We start from the raw sequence: 19,586 nt of genomic DNA on the forward strand, positions 1-19,586 counted from the left end.
AGCACTCGGGAGGCAGAGCCAGGCGGATCTCTGTGAGTTCGAGGCCAGCCTGGGCTACCAAGTGAGTTCCAGGAGAGGCGCAAAGCTACACAGAGAAACCCTGTCTCAAAAACCAAAAAAAAAAAAAAAAAAAAAAAAAAAGAAAACAAAAAAGACAAAGGATATGACTAGAGATGATGCACTTTTAATCTGTAAGATAAGCAGGATTCAGTATTGCTCAGTATTGGTTAAGAATTTGAAGAACAGGCATTCCAGGCACTCCAACACTGAGAATGTAAATGGAATGAACATTATTGAAAGCAGTTTGGTAAAAGCTAATTTTTAAATGTAGACACTTTTTGAATCTTCTATTTGTTTCTCCCTCATCTGTATAAAATGACTGATTATACAATGTATAAATATTATTGCACAATTTGGACTTGTAAAATATAGAAACATATAAAAATACTTCAATAGAAGAAAACTTGATGAAAATACTATGCAGATATGCAATGAAATACTATGCAGGCACTAAAAAGAATGTGTCAGATTTCTATATTACTAATTTGGACAGATGTCTGAGATTTATTCATTTAATAAATGTTTTTGAGTATCAACTATGGTGACAATACCAAGTGTCCTTGCTAACTTTTAGTACACTCATGGGAACAAAACAATCCTGGGCTTCCTTATGTGTCTGATAGGGGATGAGTGTCCTTAATATGTGAAAGACTGAAAAATAACATACACACAAACCAAAACTCAACAAGAAAAAAAAAACCCAGTCAATCAATAAATGGTCAAATGAATTGAAAATACAGTTCTCAAAAGAAGTATAAATGTCAGATATATTCTAACTGTTGTACCAGTTTCTTGAAACCCCCAGAGACCACCAAGGAGCCGGTTTCTGATGCAAGCACATAAGGGTCCTTTTATTGTCAGATTCAAACCTAATGGAGGGAAATGTGGCAAAAGCCGAGAGCCCAGGTTTACGGAGTTTTTATAGGGAAAAAAGCGCAAGCCGGGAATTACATGCTTTGGCAATTTGGAATTGAGTAGATGGGATCTGAGGCAAGGTGATTTTTTTTTTTTTTTTTTTTTGAAACTATTGGTCTAGACTTTGGGCGCAAAACCACATTTGAAACCATTGGGTTAGACTTTTTGGTGGGGAACCACAACTTGCTGAGCAGGATTATCTGGGCTGCTCAGCAGGATTATCTAGATAGCTTCAAGGGCCATAAACTGCAGACAAGATGTCTGCAGAAGCATACTGCCCTGTATCTGTTCGAGTTATGGCACATTCCTGAGGTCCTTCCTGGAACTGAGTCCAGCAGGTGGCCTAAGATGGTGGCCCCACCCTAAGATGGGGTCTGTATTGCCTGCACACCAACATCCTTAGCTACTAGGGAAACAGAAATGAAAACTACACTGGGATTTTCTCTCCACCAGTCATGATGGCTGTTGTTAACACTAAGCAACAGCAAATGCTGTCAAGGGATTGAGAAGGTGTCTTTCTATACTGTTGGTCGGAATGTTAATGAATACAGGAAATCAGTAGACCCCACCCTCACCCCCAAATTAAAAGTTGATCTATAATGTGATGTGCTCCCGGGTATAATCACAGAGCATGCCATGGAGGTACTTGCATACCTATACTTATTGATGCTCTATGCATAATAGTCAAGATATTAAATCAATCTAAATGTTCATCAACAGATGGATAGATAAAGAAAATGTGGTACATATGTACAATAGAGTTTGGTTCAGCCACAAAGAAGATGAAATTATTTGTTTTAAAGGTTATAACATTAAGTCAGACTCAAAAAGATGTATCACGTGTTTTCTCTCAAAAGTGGAGATCAGGCTTTAAAATAGCTGTGAGCTGTCAGCTCTCTATCTGCCTACTGCCATGTTGTCCACACAGCCAGGGACACTAAACCTCTGCAACCATTAAGCCTAAATGAACTCTTCTGTAAGCTGCCTTGGTCATGGTGTTTTATCACAGCAACAGAAAAGTAACTAATCCAGTTAGTTTGATCCCTGGAACTCACATGAAAAAGAAATCTACAAAAATAGCACTTGGGAGGCAGAGGTGGGTGGATCTCTGTGTTTGAGGCTAGCCTGGTTTGCATAGTAAGTTCCAGGACAGCCAGAGCTACATAGTGAGACTGGAGAGAGAGAGAGAGAGAGAGAGAGAGAGAGAGAGAGAGAGAGAGAGAGAGAGAGAAAACAGAACCAGTGGGAGTGAGAAAGGACTGTTGTGAGAGGGTAATGGGATGAACATGATCACACTCGATATACATACACATCTGAAAAACCATTATGAAACCTATTATTTTGTGCAACGAGCATATGCTAATTTAAGTAGTACATTCAAAAATCTACGAGATGTGAAGATAGAAAGGGAGCTATTTGGAAAGAGGAAGATCAGCAGGAGGAATGAGGTAAAGAGATGGTCGTAGGTAAGGTGAGTATGAGCAAGTGGGTTTCACACTTGTATGAAAATGTTCTAATCTGTTATTTCATGCAGTTAACGTACACTAATAACAAAAAAGTTCATATGCTCATAAAATTACTTCTTGGGCGTAATAAACCAATGACTCCAGAGGCTGAGAATGTAGCCAAATGATGGAGCATTTGTCTAGTACACTCAGTGCCCTGGGTTTGATCCTAACACTGAAGAAAACAAAATTCATTCATATACATACACACAGAGACACACATATGCACATATCAAATCAGGCCTGACCTGTACAGGCCTGCAATCCCGGTTACTTGGGAGGCTGAGGCAGGAAGACCAAAAGTTTGAAACCAACCTGGGAACCAGAATGAGTTTAAGGCCAGTCTGGACAACTTGGTGAGACCCTAGAGGGAGAAGAAGAAGGGAAGAGGTGGAGGGAGAGGGAGATTGAAAACGTGATGAGGCTACAGCTTAGTGATAGAGCATGTGCCTAGCATGTGAAGGATCCTATGTTCAAATCTCTAGCACCATGGCCCGCGTGTGTGTGTGTGTGTGTGTGTGTGTGTGTGTGTGTGTGTGTGTGTGTGTGTGTGTGTGTATGTGTGTGTGTGTGTATGAGAGAGCATGGAGAGTGACTGGAATTGGTTGGGGTACCGTTTTCTCCACTTTTAAAGGTTTGTTTATGTGGATGGATATTTTGCCAGCATGTGTGAATGTGCACATGGATCCCCTGGAACTGGAATTACAGATTTTTGTGAGCTGTGTGGGTGCTGGGAATCAAACCTGGGTTCTCTGGGAAAGCATCCAGTACTCCTAACCATTCATCTCTCCATTTTCATCATAGTACTTTAGAAATATTAAAATTATAGACAGAACACTGGCCAGTAATGTCCAGGATTCAGGGAGAAAGGGGAAGGCAATATCTGTGGCTTTGCAGGAGTGGTGTGCTGGTTTGAAAGAAAATGGCCCCCAAAGGGAGTAGCACTGTTAGGAGGCATGGCCTTGTTGAAGTAGGTGTGGTCTTGCTGGAGGAAGTGTGTCACTGTGGGGGTGGGCTTTGACGTGTCTTTTACTCAAGCTTTGCTCAGTGTGACACTCAGACCACTTCCTGTTGCCTGCAAGATGTTGGATTCTTCAGGTACTTCCTCAGCACATGTCAGCCTGCATGCCACTGTGTCCCACCATAATGAGAATGGACTGAATCTCTAAATTGTAATCGAGCCACCCCAATTAAATATTTTCTTTAATAAGAGTCGCCGTGGTCCTGGTGTCTCTTCACAGCAATAGAAACCCTAACTAAGACAGGTGGCGTGAGATTCCTTGGGATGGCACAGTTTTGCATCTGGACTGAAGATTGTTCACATGATGTCTATGTGTGAACTCAAAATAATAGAGAGAGCAAACTTGAAATGGCACAAATCTTTAAATTCTTAAAGCCAATCTCCAGTGATTCCTTTTTCCCCAAACTCCAGTGATACCTCTTTCCCCAAACTGAAGACCAAGTATTCAAATGTCTATGTGAACATCATTTAAACCACCACACAAATAAACAAAAATTAAAAACAGATGTATCATTGGGAGAAAGTAAAGGGTGTACTTGATCTTCTGAAGTCTCTCTCTCCTCCAGAACATAGCCTCACACCTCCTTCACATGTGCCCCACCTCTGTGCTATACAATTAGCCTTAATATGAGTTTTGTGACATTAGTTCATGATCATATATTTGAGGCAATATGTCATTTTAATTTTCCCACTTAGACATACCCTTTTTGAGTCCTCATTATATAAAAAATTTAGGGTTGGAGAGATGGCTCAGTGGTTAGGAGCACCGACTGTTCTTCCAGCGTTCAATTCCCAGCAACCACATGGTGGCTCACAACCACTTGTAATGAGATCTGGTGCCCTCTTCTGGCCTGCAGGGACACATGCAAGCAGAACTGTATACAACATAATAAATAAATAAATTTGAAGATTTGTTTTACTTTTCATTTTTATTTGTATGTATTTTTGTGTGTCTGTGTATGGGTACGTGCACATGAGTGCATGTGCCCTTGGAAGCCAGAAGAGGGTGTGGGATATCCCAGAGCTAGAGTTACCAGTAGTTGTGAGCCACCCAACATGGGTGCTGGGAACTGAATTTGTGGCCTCTGGAAGAGCAGCAAGTATTTTTAACTGCTGACTGATTTCTCTAACAACAATTAAAGAAAAAGAGGCCATGAATTTGAGAGAGAGCAAGAGGAGACAGGTGGGCACAAAAAGTAAAAATTATAAAAATATATGCTTATATCAGCATTTATGTGTGTGTGTGTGTGTGTGTGTGTGTGTGTGTGTGTGTGTGTGTGTTACGGGGGAGAACGATCACAGGAGTCCTTTTCCTCCTGCCTTGTGGATCTCAGAGAATCAGGCTTGGTTGCAATGCTTTTACCTGCTGAGTCGCCTTGAAGGCCTCTCGCTTACCTGTGGATACTGAACACATGATAACTTGTCCCTGTGATTGTAGACGTAACAGACTGAGGATGAACTCTCAGGCAAAATTTCTCACTGGCAAGAAAAGGGGTCAAAGAACAGGGTCAACCCAGGTTTCCTGAAATTCAGTTTTCCTGCACACCTGGAAAAGTGCAGGCATTTTATTGCGTTGTTGGAGGGTAAGGTTTATTAGTCATGAGAATGACTTCCCCCTTCCCAGGAAATTTCTTATGATTTTGGGAGATTTTCCCATTTAAGATGCAGATTAGTGGCCCGTTTGTTCCCAGAGACATCGAATATTACCCTGTATATGGTGAGTTCTTGTCTTGTAAGATGAGATTAAAAGACAGGTACTGGGAAGGGTAACTCACTGGGTGACAGGTTCTAAGGATTAAAGATGTGAGAATCTGTTGTCTCTTGTCCCATGTGTGTTCTCTTGTGGTATTACTCTCTCTTCTGTCACAGACTGGCTTCTCTCTAGCCTGGAAACTAAGCAAGCCTTGGAACATCTTGTTTTATCTCTTTGGTGTGAAAACTTCACTATTATGGGATTTCACATGCTTTTATTAAGGTAAGTCTGTGTTTGCTAGAACATGTCTCCAGAAACTTCCTGAGAAAGAGTATGTGGGACATACAATGTTTTGAGTCATGCAGTGTCTGTTTAGGGTTGGTAAGGTGTCTCGGTGGGTGAAGGTGCTTGCTGCCATGCCTGAGTTTGATTCCTGCGACCCACGTGGTAGGAATGGAGCGCTGACTCAGCAAGTTGTCCTTTGACCTCCACATTCACAGCAGGGAATGTGCCCCTCTGTCAATAAATAAATGTAACGAAAATGTCTGTCTACATATCATCAATGGTCTGCCTGGGGGTGGATATCTAGATGTGACCATGACTCATCTTCTTGACTTGACTGAGTAATTGTGAGCTCCAAGCATGCCTGTGCAACTTAGTGAGAACAATGAGGAGTAAAGAGGGAATAAGGGAAGTGCCTCCCAGGCAAGTCCTAAGGCCCAAGCTCCACACCTAGGACTCCATCAGGAGAAGATCTACCTTTGGATTTTTTTCTTTTTTAAACTTAAAGGTCATTGACTTCCTGTCCTCTAGCTTTGAGTTTTGCTGTGTTTAAAAAAAGGACACCATTCTGAATCCGAATCCTTTATCACAGTCTCCGCAGTCTTTCTCTTTACAAAGACTTCACTTCCGATAGAAAGCGTGCCCTGATGGGGGGCCTAGAGGGGCCGACCCATCTGGAGATTTGAGGTCTTTGGTCTAATAAACTCTGTCTCCTTTCTGTCATTTCCGCCTTTTCTTTCCCAGGAAGCCCCAGGGTTTGAGAGCATGCCTTCTACTAGACTTTAAAAAACGGTTTTGTTTATCGTCTCCAATTTCCCGTTCCCCACCCATTTTCTAGGAGATTTCTTCAACTTTGTTTTGTAACTCAAAAAATTTCTGCCACTAAACTGTTAAAGAATTTATTCCTCTTCTTTTACCTCCTGAAGGAGATAATAATAATAATAATAATAATAATAATAATAATAAAAACAACCGAGTTCCCGTGCTGTATTTGTTTTTCCCCCTCTTAGGTCCTCTCCGATCTCCTATTATATTTAATTTTTTTCTTTATTGTAGAAATATTTCATAAGTACCTGATTTTTCTTGGTTGTTATTCATACTTAAGATTAGAAACTAAAACTCTGATTCTGGATGCTGTGTAGCCTAGAGATTCTTCGGGGTCACACTGATTCCCAGGTATTTCTTTGGAATATTTCAAATGTCAGTGTCTGTTGTCACTATGGTACCATTTTTCCAAAGATGGGACAGTTCCGCCTTTTCCTGAAGAAGCACCAGACAGTCTGCCTGTAAGTCTTCGGAGCAAAGGATCTGGGATTCGTCTCACTCTGACTCTTCCCTCCCAAAGTTTCTATCCCTTATTCCTGGTCTTCCGTCTTACTCTTACATCTGCCGTCAGTTTTCACCCAGGCCTCTGCAACTCTCGTCTACACGGCAGCCAGTGTTCATGGACTACACTCCCTTTCTAACCTGTCTGTTCTACTGTTTCACTCCCCTGCAAGCTCGCTCCATCAAGCGGGCGCTTGAGGACACTGTCTGGGAACAGAGCTTGAGCTGAGTGTGTCGGGTCGTGACTCCGATGAATGGTTCTGAGCCAGACCTGAGCTCGCAGGATCTTTGCGTTTTCTGAACTCCGCTGCACTCTGGAAGGGCCAGGGACCCAGGGGCCGATAAACGCTGAATTCCAGAGGGGATTGGGAGCAAAAAACCTCGAGAGTTTTCTTGTCCACATTCCTGACTAGACAGAGAAAAAGAGTTTAGTTCAGCTTACAGGGATCTGTATTTCTACATCGTAAATGAAACCTAAAGTGTAGTAATTGCATATACATTCAATACATTTGAAAGATACATTAATTATCACACAACCAGCGAGTCAGGATGGCCGAGTGGTCTAAGGCGCCAGACTCAAGCTTAGCTTCCTCCCATTGAGGGTTCTGGTCTCCCATGGAGGCGTGGGTTCGAATCCCACTCCTGACAGGTCTGCTTTTCTTGTTTTCAATTACTTTTCAAAGACACTTTGTCTCCTCTCCTTTTCATTTTCTATCTTAGCGGAATCTGGACCTTTCATGAAATCTGTCCCACTAATCACGAAGCTCGTTGAGTCCTGTGCTCGAGCCCTAAAGGGGTCTTTGCCACCAGAGGGAGAACATCTGGCGACAGGATACTGCGTGAACTGTCTGAAGCTTTCACGAACGGTGTAGGAAACGTGCACCAACTCCATAGAGACACTATAGACAATTGAGTACAGAGTTGACGGGGTCAGATACCACATGACCTTTTCCACTGCCAGGACCATTAAGAGCCAAATGCTGGAATACAAAAGGAACTGTTCATTGCAAATACAAAATTCAGCGAAACTCTGTTGACAGCACGAAACGAAGCAAAAGGAAAAATAATTTTGAAGAATAAGGTTCCACCGAGATTTGAACTCGGATCGCTGGATTCAGAGTCCAGAGTGCTAACCATTACACCATGGAACCAACTTGGCCAGGAGTTTGCCACAATGTCCATCTGTGAACACTGCTTAAAAAAAAAAAAGGCATCGTAAAAAACAAGAAACAACATTTCGCGGGTGTTATTTGAAATTCTGTTACGAATTTAGTATGTTTCAGAGTAACTTATCGTTCCTTTCTCATGAATTTCTCAACTTTATCCTTGGTCCTTCTTTCTTTCTTTTCCTGTTGGTTTGTTTGCTGTTTTCTTTCTCCAATTACTGTTTTTGGTTAGCATACAAATAAATGGGTCTAATTGTGACATTTTCGTATACATAAGTTATTAAACTTTGTTCTTATCCCCCACTTCCTTCCCCTTCCTCCCTTCTCCTCTGGCTGCCCTCCCCCCGCTGGCTGCCCCCAGTCTACTTTCACATCACAACTGAGGTCCTTGTGCTCTTCGCCAGCGCATGTTTGGTATACAAATGGAATGTCTATCTCTAGAGCCTCCAAGTGATTCTAACAGTATTTGTATCGGAGCTATTCACTTTTTAAGTAGAAAATCTTCGTCTTCGGTGTGTGGACCACGGACCTCCTGCATCTCAGGGTCCAGAGTCCTGCATTCGGGGTCTGCGTGGCAGCGTCCAGAGCAGTCCCCGCAGTTTGTGCTTTTCTTCCCCCCCACCACGAAAGGCAAGCTGGATGTCAGTCCTATCGTTAGAAGTTGAACAAAGAAATAGATGCTGTCTCCTTTCTCCTGCTTCATTTTCTCCTCCTTACATGGGACCCGCAGACTTGTCACGAGCAACGACCGTGTGGCGGGCAGCACCCCCCAGCTGCCATCGCGAGCTGCTGCGGCTTGTCAATACTTTCCCTCCTCGCAAGGCAGCAGGCGCCCAGGCGGAGTCTTTCTCCTGGTCTACAGCCTTCTAAAGCCTTCTACAGCCTTCTACAGCCTTCTACAGCCATCTACAGCCTTCTACAGCCTTCTACAGCCTTCTACAGCCTTCTACAGCCTTCTACAGACCCGGCCTCGGCGTCTCTGCTGCAGCGTGAACGCGGAAAGCCAGACGGGTGGACTCCAGGGAGAACAAAAACAAGGTTCAGCACTGTCAGTACCGCAGAGCAGCTTGAGACTTTCGGGGCACCCTCTCTCTTTTCCCGTCGGTGTCTCCAGAGGATAATTGTCATCGCCGAGTGGGTAGGACACTCAGGACAGCCTTCAGGAGAGAGTAATTTCTGAGTTGAGGACCAAGACAGAGAAGGAGCTAGGAGGCGCCGTCAGCCTCTGGGAAGACCCGAGGGGGCGTCACGACGTCAGGGAGTCCCTAGCTGGCGCCTAAGAGGCAGTGGCATTTGTTTTATTATTTACTTTTATTGACTTTTATTCATTTTTTCAGACAATATATTTTGATCATGTTTTTTGTTGTTTTGTTTTCCTTTTGCAAGGTATTAGACTCGTACAGCTCAGATGATCATGATTTGGGTTCAAAATGAAATGATAAGGCTGTGGTGATGCCGAGGACAGGCTTTCCGTCTCCCGGATGGGACAGAAAGAATTCCCTTCTTCAGTGGCATAGGCCCGAACTGTCTCTGGTTGCAAGTCGGTTCGGAAAGAGAACGTTCCACATTCATTCTTCATTCATCGTCCAAGATAACAAGAAAGACCTGCGAAGTCTTCAGGCCCTAGCCTGAAGCACGTTTCTTAACATGAGTGAATTAAAGAAAGGCTTGTTATCTGTTGGCGGGTCCCTTTATTCGGTGAAAATGAAGTGATTAGGGGAATAAATTTCACACACATTACGTGCTTGTTGACTGTTTATTGAAGCAGTTAGTTGATGGCGTATCCTCTGCCTGGACTGCTGTGGGTATGATGTGTATGACTATTATCTGTAACCTGGGAAAACAGAGACCAGGAAGGGAGAATCCTGGCTGATTTAAGAGACTGAAAACCAAGAGACTTGAACCAAGGGGGAAAAAAAAATCCACTGGCTTGAAGGAGTGCAAAAGCTACTGGCAGCGGTGGGATTCGAACCCACGCCCCCGAAGAGACTGGAGCCTTAATCCAGCGCCTTAGACCGCTCGGCCACGCTACCCCTGCGCCTGACCCCCCTGTCTTGTCTTCCTGGAGTAATTGCACGCTTTCCTTTCCCGCAGTCCTTTGCGCACGGGCCTCCGTGGCAGGCTCTCGTTCCGCAGGCTCTATGGCTCCTTAGCACAGTTGCGCAGGCTCGGTCCCTGCGTTGTACCGTGAGGCTCCGGCAGAAGCGGTTTTAGGCGCCATCCTAACTGAAAAACCACAAACCTGACAGTGTGAGACTGTCCAGCGGAACCGCACGAGTACATGATTTGTGAGGGTCCTTCCTACAGGCGCCTCCTTAGCGCAGTAGGCAGCGCGTCAGTCTCATAATCTGAAGGTCCTGAGTTCGAACCTCAGAGGGGGCAGCCGCAATCTTTTTACTTTCTTAATTTCGGAGAGTTCCCGTGCGTAGGTAGGGAGGGCAAATCTTTATATATATAAGTAAAATTTTCTTTTTCGCAAAAACAAACCCCAAAACTATTTAAAGAAACTAAACGGGTAATTTTCTGTTTGTGTAATGTAATGGTCTGTTACAAAGTTATAAAATAGTGATTATTATTATTTTTTAAATTATGAATTAAACACTCGACAAGCGTGGTGAAGCACTCGGGAGACAGAGGCAGGTGAATCTCTACATGGCGAGTTCCAGGGGCTCTGTCTTTAAAAAATATTAAACACGTTCTAACTTTTCATCATCATTCTCATCATCCGTACCAATTGGAGCCAGGAGAATTTCAGGTGTCTTTCAGATATGCTTGGAAATTCCCCAGCCTAGGTGTAAAAGAGAGAGGCAGGCCCGGGTGCGAGTGTGAAAGGTGTAAGGTGTGTATAATTGCTGGTTTGGTTCTCTTTAACCATTCTTCTGGGATTGCTTTCTATCGGGTCACTCCATCCCACCCAGGATACTCCATGTCAAAAACGAAACAAAACTAAGATACAAAAATAAATACAAACAAAACGCCAACGTGTTTGCTCAGTCTCACCACGTTGGGCTCTTGCTCTCGACAGAATTTCTAAGTCTTCCAAACTGCATGATTCAGAAAAAAAAGTCTAAAAGGGAAATAAGTAAAGCAAGGAAGACAGACATCAGGGTTGAGATCCAGCTTGCAGTATCTCCGTGGAGCTAGGAGGGATCTCCAGGTGTGTGTGTGTGTGTGTGTGTGTGTGTGTGTGTGTGTGTGTGTGTGTGTGTGTGTGTTTTCCCCACAGTGACGTGCAGGGCACTGTCCAAAGCAGTGTCCCGTCACCCATCCTCTGCGCCCACACCCGCCGTCCTGTTCTCTGTCCTGTGCTGGGGACTGGTGTCTACAAAGACATCCATCGCCCCAGGCTTCCCCTTCAAGTCTGTGAAAACAAGAGTCAGAAAGGAGGCCGACTTCGTGTCTGAGTTTTTCTTCTGTCAAACTGTCCTAGCCTCCATGCTCTTTGTGGGGTCCCAGAACATCTCACTATAGAAGTTGCTAGAGGCCGGAGTAGCGCCCGTGCTCCCCGCACCCCCAGCCAGGGCTTCCTCCTTAAAGCTAGCTGTGTGTCCTTCCTCAGAAAGCCCGACCCTCTCTTTCAGTCCCGCAGCGCAGCAAGGCAGCAGCTATTTATTTCCTGCGTTACGTTGGCTGCGCGGCCACAAGGCAGTCACTCGGCTCTTGCTGTTGCAAAAGAGGTGAAGGTTGACACTAAGCACGCAGGAAACGCTCTCCTGGAGTTTGCATTTTAATAGATTCTGAAATAGACAGATAATAGATTCTGAAATCAGCTGGCCAAATGTAGAATCGAAGATAAATGGGAAAAAAAAATGTGTAAATTAGACATTAACGCTTTTCCATGTATCTTTATTCACTGTAGGATAACATCTTTGCAAGAGCCCGGATAGCTCAGTCGGTAGAGCATCAGACTTTTAATCTGAGGGTCCAGGGTTCAAGTCCCTGTTCGGGCGTCAGCCTTTTTTGTCTTCCTGGTACCAGGCCCGATTTGTAGTAAGGCTTTCCATCAATCACCGAGCTGATGTTTCAGGAGGCCAGTTGTTTTTGCAGAACTTTATTTAACAAGACAGAAAACCTAGTTCACATCTTACATCGAGGACGTGGTGGTAAGGAAGTTTCGTATGTATTAAAAAAGAGGACTTTCAGGCAAAATCCAGCATCAGTCGTTCATCTATGCATTCCTTCTTTCCAATGAATAAGTTGCAGGGCAGAATACTGTTTGGAGAAGGAACTTGGGTAAAAGAGCTCTTGTCAACTGGAAAATGATGGCTACCGGCACAGGTTCTGAAATTCAGGACTAGACAATTTTGAATTCTTAACCACACGAATGCAGAAGAAAAGCAACTGCCCCCTCTGAGGTTCGAACTCAGGACCTTCAGATTATGAGACTGACGCGCTGCCTACTGCGCTAAGGAGGCAAGTGGCTATATCCTTGCGTCATATTACATTAGTAACAAATTATGTTTTGCCTGCGCTAGCTCAGAAGTTGTTCATGAATTTCCTAAATGATTTTTTTTTCCCTCTTGAAAATGTCTGGAAGATTCACCATCTTCCCACACTTGACCTAGATGAAAAGAGTCGCTTTGATCTTCTGCTCCCTCTCGGACATACACAAGGGTTTGTGGTCTTAACAAAAGCATTTCCTCAGCCAATCATCACTTCATCTCATTCCCTGCTTTGCAAGTCAAATTTGCAAGGTTGGCTTCCCAAGTCTCTTCAACTTTTCTGCTGTCTCCTTTCGACCCCTCGATTTCCAGGAGTCCAAAGGGGACAAATGAGATCTCAAAGCTTGAAGAATAAATTGTTCTTTACACAAACTCCTGGGAATCTGTTAGTGTGAGAACAGGAAGAGGTGAAAACCTGACTTACCCAGACTTGCCCGGGGTTTGATCTGGCTCCATACTAGAATTTCCCATTTTTAGTGTCTCCCTGGGATTTGTAAACAGTTGAGTGTTTGGTTTTCCGCGTTAAGTGTGTAAGTAAGACAAATTACAGAAACCTTTTAAATTACGTCCCCACTGCGACAGAAAAGCAAATTGATTTTGTTGTCTCTGAGGACCCTGAGATTCATAGTAGGATCCCAGTGTAGCAAGTGATCCAGTCATGGGGCGTCAGTGTGCAATGTTAGTGTGCAGTCCTGAGTGGTTTGGGTCTATCTTCACCCGAGTAAAAGTAGATTAACTGCTGAGATGTCGCTAGGTAGTATCAAGGTTATGATAGTTTGTTTTTGAACACCCTGAATATCATGACCATGTTTTTCAAGAATTCGAATAATGAAAATGAGAAAGATTATCATGCAAATGCCAGCACCACCCAGACATCACTGGAAAACTCTAAGTGATGTCCAATTTTAAAAAAGGACGGAAGGACACACAACTGGATTGTGGAATAGATTATCAAAACAGAGCAAACTGCACCGAAGGGAAAGAAGTCTTTAGATGTAGAAGTGTACAGGGAGTGTATTAGTCAGGGTTCTCTGGAGGAACAGAACTGACAGAATGAAGTCTTTATTAGTGTGGCTTACAGGCTGTGGTCCAGCTAGTCCAACACTGGCTCTCTACCAACGGAAAGTCCGAGAGTGCAGTAAGTTGTTCGTTGGACAAGGCTGGATATCTCAGTCGGTCTTTAGTGTAAGCTGGAATCCTAAGAAGCAGGCTCTGATAGCAGCGAAGGAATGGATTTGCTAGTGAGAGCAAGCAGGCCAAGAGAGAGCCAGCTCCCTTCTTCCGTGTCCTTTATATAAATTGCCATCACAAAGTGCCACCCTGATTAGAGGTGGATCTTCCCACCTCAAAAGATCTGGATTAAAGGTCTACCTTCCCACCTCAAAAGATTATAAGTGGGTCTTCCCACTTTAAATTATTTCATCAAGACAAAATCTGTCACGGGTGTATCCAGATGCTTGGGTTTTAGTTAATTCCAGATTTAGTCAAGTTGGCAGCCAAGAAGAGCCATCACAGAGAGACTAAAACTCACAAGGCTGCAATGAGTCAGACAGTAAAAAACAGATGTAAAAAATTTCCCAACAGTACCAATACTCAGTTGAAAAGCACACTGGGCATTATAGACAAAAATAAAATAAAAATTAAAAAAATGCTGTTTTATGGCTTATCTTAGTTAGCTCTCAGTTGTTGTAATATACAACACCATGAAAGCAGCTTGGGCAGAAAAAGGCTCATTTCATCCTAAAGATGTGTAGTCCATCATCCAGGGAAGTCAGGGCAGGAACTCAAGGCAGAAACCTGGAGTCAGGAACTGAAGCAGAGGCCATGGAGGAATGCTGCTTCCTGGCTTGTTTCCTATGGCTTGTTCAGTGCCTTTCTTCTACACCCCAAGACCACCGGCTCAGGGGTGGTGCCACCTAAAATGCGTTAGGCCCTCCCACACCAATCGCCAATCAAGACAATGGCCTACAGACCTATCCATAGGCAAGCTGATGGAAACCATCTCCCAGTTCACGTTCTTCTTCCCAGGAAACTCTAGCCTGTGTCAACAAACAGACAGACAAACAAAACCAACCTGGACATAGTCCCTGGATGACAATCTAGACTGAGAACTTAGAAGCCTTGGGGGAGAAAACCCCAGCAAATCTTAATGTCGTGTGCAATGTGGATCTTATTCTGACTCTGCTCTCTATCAAGTCACAGCCACTGAAATTCTTCCCCTAGCTCTTAAGGATTGTCATTTGGAATATGGCCTTGAAAATCATCTCGATTAATAGGGACACTTAATAAAACTTCATGTGTCAGTTAATTTCCTTTGTCAGCTTGATGGGGTTTAGAATCCCCTGAGATGACACACCTCTGGCATGTCTGCCTTTCCAGAGACGTTTAACTGACAAAGGAACACCTACCCTGAATGCAGACTGAATACGAAGAGAAAACCCGGAATCATCATTTTTCTTCTTGCTGTGGCCTCGATGAGACCAATGGCTTCACACTCGACATCTGTGCCTCCCTGCACAATGGACGGCCCCCAAGACTGTGAGCCACAATGGACTCTTCTTTCCATAGGCTGCTTCCTTCAGCTATTTGGTCCCAGTGACGAAGAAAGTAGCATTCAGTACAGGAAACTCGACAAGTGGTTATTGATACTTGGTCAATACTCACTCATATTGTACAAATAGAAATTTTCATAAATTCCATTCAGACTCTAAACTTATTACAGAAAGTGAGAAAAATCTTCCTTAGACTCTCTTTTTTTTGGGGGGTGGTGGTGTTGAGACGGGGCTTCAGTACATATCCTTGGCTAACCTAAAACTCACCCCGTATAGACCAGGCTAGTATCCAACTCACAGAGTGCTGGGATTAGAGGTAAATAACATTATGCCCATCTTACATTGCTTGATGTCCTCACACCCTTTGCTGTTGCGCAGAGTGTGATTTGCTTAGTCAGGACAGCAAGGCTTTCTAAAGATAAAGAAATGCTTAATGCAATGTTTGATTTTATGGGAAAGGCAGGAGATAGCAGCTGTTGTACCCATTGTGTGAAACCCCCAGAGACCACCAAGGTTTCCGATGCAAGAACATAAGGGTCCTTTTATTGTCAGATTCGAACCTGAGCCACCGCACAGCAGATGGAGGGAAATACGGCAGTAGCCGCGAGCCCAGGTATACAGAGTTTTTATAGGGAAAAAACGCAAGCCGGAATTACATGCTTGGCAACTTGGGATTGAGTAAAAGGTATGTGGGGCAAGGTGATTTCTTTTGAAACTATTGTTCTAGACTTTGGGTGCAAAACCGCATTTGAAACCATTGGGTTAGACTTTTTGGCGGAGAACCACAACTTGCTGAGCAGGATTATCTGGGCTGCTCAGCAGGATTGTCTAGATAGCTTCAAGGGCCATAAACTGCAGACGGGATGTCTTCAGGAGCACACTGCCCTGTATCTGTTGTCATGGCACATTCCTGAGGTCCTTCCTGGAACTGAGTCCAGCAGGTGGTCTGAGATGGTGGCCCCACCCTAAGATGGAGTCTGTATTGCCTGCACACAGCATTAGCTATGAGTCTACAAGATGCTTATTGTTACTGGTCACAGCAAAGATGTCAAAACGTTGGCCTGATGTAAATCGCGTTTCCAAAGTGCAGTAGAAGAGGAGTGTTCTTCTGTAATTTGGAGAGGTTGAGGAGTTAACACAGGGGGAAGGACTTGAGTAAGTTATAAATTTATATTTTCAATAAAGTTTAAAAATGAAAGCGGTTTTTACTAGTTGGCCAGTATGCCCTCTGTCAAACTGAAAGGTCTTCCAGGGAGGGGATTGGGGGAGGAGGTTTTATAAGTGTAAAAGGATCAATAAAGTAGAAATAAGGAACAAGAAAGGACTGACCATTTCATGTTTCCTTCCCTCTCTTATTAAAACAGTGGCTTCTCCTCACCATGCTGGCTCGGGCAGACTGGGCCCCTTCTGACTGGTGACTGGGACTGCTTGTGTTTTGTGCTTGTTTATCTGGACCTTTCCAAAGCTTATTTTGATTACTTAATGCAACAAGAGGCTCCATTCTAATCTGGTCTGTTGGAAGGGATCTAGGGCAGAAAGGAACTCGGTTCTGAACCATGGCTTCCATAAATTTTGTTTAGTGAAACCCTATTTACAGATCACGACAAAAATTCACATGCTGAAAAAGAGAGAAAGAAACATTTTGGAGTTGTTCATGTTTTAGATGAAATGTTTACACCAGCAAACAAAATAATGGGTCTCACTACGGTAGGTAGGCAAAATTCTGAGGATCCATGTTGTCTTTATTAATTGATGTCTATTGCTGGGCAGAGACACCATGGCCACACTAACTCTGGTAAAAGTAAGCCTTTAATTGGGGCTTGCTTACATTGAGGTTTAGTCCATTATCATCACGGTGGGAAGCATGGCATGCAGGCAGACACGATGCTGGAGAGGTAGCTGAGACGTCTTCATCCCGACTGATAGGTAACTGGAAGAGAATGAGACACTAGGCCTAGCTTAAGCATTGACACCCCAAAGCCCACTTCCAGTGACACTTCCTCCAACCAGGCCACACCCCTTAATCCCTGTCAAGTAGCTTCAAACCACCACACGTGCCCAAATGGATGTGCAGGGGTTTGTTGGCTTGACTCATGACTCTGGAGTGAGGCTGGGAACCTGAGCAATACTGGCTGTGTAAGAGTAGAAACGAGGCTGAGCATTAGCTCAAGTGTGCAGGGCCGGTTCCACTGGCTGTGGGTCCTGATTTTCATCACCAGTCTTAGAGAGAGAGGGAGAGAGAGAGAGAGAGAGAGAGAGAGAGAGAGAGAGAGAGAGAGAGAGAGAGAGAGAGAGAGAGAGAGAACATCACTGTAAACTTTATCTTAGACTGAATTCAGTTTGCAACTACTTGAAAAAAAAAGGATGTCCTACATATTACAGGTGGTTCACAGAAACAGTATTAGAAACAGTCATATAAGCTGCAGAATATTCTGCTGTAGCACAAAGCAGACAGAAAGGTGTTGTTATTATTATTTGTTTCGTTTTGTTTTTGAGACACGGTCTTACTGTGTAGCTCTGGCTGGGCTGGAATTCACTATGAAGACCATGCTGGCCTTGAACTCACAAAGATACTACTCCTTCCCCTGCTTCCACAATGCTGCTGTTACCACAACCAGCCGTAATTATTATTTTTGTCTTTTTGATTGTGAGCCTTAGGTCTTTGACGGTGGAGCCATCTCTCCAGTTCTATTGTTTTAAAGGAAGCATGGGTCATCTCTGCTTAAGAAGTTTTCTTGTGTTTGCATTTATAGTCTTATAATTTTCGTGGTGCTGGTATGGTCTGTATCTAGTTTTTTTTAATCAATGTCAGTATCAGGACTGTGACATTGGACTACAATTTTGCAAGGTATTGTCACTGAAAGCAGCTGGGCAACAGAAAAGGGACCTCTTTGTATTATTCTTGGAAATGTATGTAAATTACTTAAAAGCAGAGAAATTAATTAAAAATCAAACTGCAGGCCCCGAGAAGCAACTATTTCTAAAAAGTTACAGTAGTAATGTGATGAAATAGAATCACCATACAAAACAGAAAAAAAAAAAAAAAATGGGAGTACAGTTGAGTCCTAAGTCCAAAGGAGGATTGTTTAAGGAACAACTGTCAATTGGTTTTCATTCCATGAAAATTAAACATAGCACCGAAAAGAGCCACAACATCTGGAAACTGGGAAGTTGGTGGTCATGATCTGTTGGACTGGATGGCAGCCAGTAGCTGAGTCTGGCTTGATGGGTCACGGTAAGACATGAGAACCCGGGCTCTGTTATGTGGTCCAAACACGGTGGTGTAGATATTTTCTAGTCTATAGAGAGGCCAGTAAGGAAGAGAAGGATCCCTAATATCGCATGCTGTATTATCCACCTATTTGGATCCTAGGTCCCTTTGAATTATTAGCCGGCAGAGAATACGATAAAGAGCGAGCCTTGTGGAGTATCCGCTAAAGACCTTTACTGCATTACAACTCTTGAGATAACTTAATGGGAATAAAGAAGAGGTAGGTTTGGATAAGGAAACAGATACGTTGGAGAAACAGATGAGAATAAATATACTAAATACCGAAGTAGTTTTAAGGAAAACATTAATCTGCGTTGCCGAAACCCGGGATCGAACCAGGGACCTTTAGATCTTCAGTCTAACGCTCTCCCAACTGAGCTATTTCGGCCCCGCCCGATGTGGCCTCACGCTAAGTTCTAATGACTTTATCACTTAGGTCCGCGCTGTTATGACAAAACTGACGAGAGAACCTAAGATTAACTAAGAATTTTGATGTTTGACATCTTATTGTATTATAAAGAGAAAAGCAAGGAGACAATTTAAATTGATCTTTAAAACTTGCCTTAGCGCAGGGAGTGGTGGTGCACGCCTTTAAACTAGCATTGGGGAGGCAGAGGCAGGAGGATCTCTTTGAGTTCAGGATTAGCCTTCCTAGAGTTCCAGCTCAGGGCTGAGACACAGTCTAAACAAAAAAGTTGTGATTTTTGTTAAATGCTATAATGTATTCTGGGTCAATTCATACATTTAAGGAGCAGTACAGACCATACGCTGTCATGCCTTTTGAATTGGCTGGAATTTGTAGTTGGTTAATCGGGTAAAAGTCACTGTGTTACTTCTGACTTTTACCCGATTAACCAACTACAAATTCCAGCCAATTCAAAAGGCATGACACAGTAGCTAACCGGAGGTAACACAGTAGTGAATCAAAGGTAACACAGTAGCTAACCGAAGGTAACACAGTAGCGAATCCAGGTCATGTATCTTACAAACAAGCGTTCTACCAGTTTCCCTGGTGGTCTAGTGGTTAGGATTCGGCGCTCTCACCGCCGCGGCCCGGGTTCGATTCCCGGTCAGGGAAGTACTGTTTTTGCAGTTCACTCATACACAGGCTGTTTTCATATGGGAGTTTCTGCTTTGTGTTCGGTTTATTTTGGGTATTCCAACTGAAAATTTCAAATGATGCAGTGTCACCATTTAAAAAAAATTACTAATAATTATTTTATCTTGTGAAGACCGAGGATAAGATAGCCCAAGCGCTCTTGCCAGAGGACGTAGGTTCGGTTGTCAGCACCGACGGGACAGTCCACAAGTGCCGGTTACTCCATTTCCAGGAGATTCAATGGTCTCTCCTCT

The 19,586-nt window shown here is 43.6% G+C and overlaps 8 non-coding genes across 8 annotated transcripts; 4 read left to right on the top strand and 4 right to left on the bottom strand.

Annotated features, from left to right (window-relative positions):
• The first annotated feature begins 7,345 nt into the window (after positions 1–7,345).
• Trnal-caa (transfer RNA leucine (anticodon CAA)) lies at positions 7,346–7,450 on the top strand. The gene is made up of 2 exons: positions 7,346–7,383; positions 7,406–7,450. It is a non-coding gene; the product is annotated as a tRNA-Leu (tRNA).
• Positions 7,451–7,881: 431 nt separating this feature from the next.
• Trnaq-cug (transfer RNA glutamine (anticodon CUG)) lies at positions 7,882–7,953 on the bottom strand. Its single transcript has one exon. It is a non-coding gene; the product is annotated as a tRNA-Gln (tRNA).
• A 1,966-nt stretch (positions 7,954–9,919) lies between these two features.
• Positions 9,920–10,001, bottom strand: Trnal-aag (transfer RNA leucine (anticodon AAG)). Its single transcript has one exon. It is a non-coding gene; the product is annotated as a tRNA-Leu (tRNA).
• A 276-nt stretch (positions 10,002–10,277) lies between these two features.
• Trnam-cau (transfer RNA methionine (anticodon CAU)) lies at positions 10,278–10,350 on the top strand. The gene has a single exon. It is a non-coding gene; the product is annotated as a tRNA-Met (tRNA).
• Positions 10,351–11,845: 1,495 nt separating this feature from the next.
• On the top strand, positions 11,846–11,918 carry Trnak-uuu (transfer RNA lysine (anticodon UUU)). The gene has a single exon. It is a non-coding gene; the product is annotated as a tRNA-Lys (tRNA).
• A 392-nt stretch (positions 11,919–12,310) lies between these two features.
• Trnam-cau (transfer RNA methionine (anticodon CAU)) lies at positions 12,311–12,383 on the bottom strand. The gene has a single exon. It is a non-coding gene; the product is annotated as a tRNA-Met (tRNA).
• Positions 12,384–18,548: 6,165 nt separating this feature from the next.
• Trnaf-gaa (transfer RNA phenylalanine (anticodon GAA)) lies at positions 18,549–18,621 on the bottom strand. Its single transcript has one exon. It is a non-coding gene; the product is annotated as a tRNA-Phe (tRNA).
• A 618-nt stretch (positions 18,622–19,239) lies between these two features.
• Trnae-cuc (transfer RNA glutamic acid (anticodon CUC)) lies at positions 19,240–19,311 on the top strand. The gene has a single exon. It is a non-coding gene; the product is annotated as a tRNA-Glu (tRNA).
• Positions 19,312–19,586: the final 275 nt, after the last annotated feature.

The sequence above is a fragment of the Peromyscus californicus genome, unplaced genomic scaffold (assembly GCF_007827085.1).
Source record: "Peromyscus californicus insignis strain IS unplaced genomic scaffold, ASM782708v3 Scaffold_8__1_contigs__length_139910024, whole genome shotgun sequence".
Classification (NCBI taxonomy): Eukaryota; Metazoa; Chordata; class Mammalia; order Rodentia; family Cricetidae; genus Peromyscus; species Peromyscus californicus.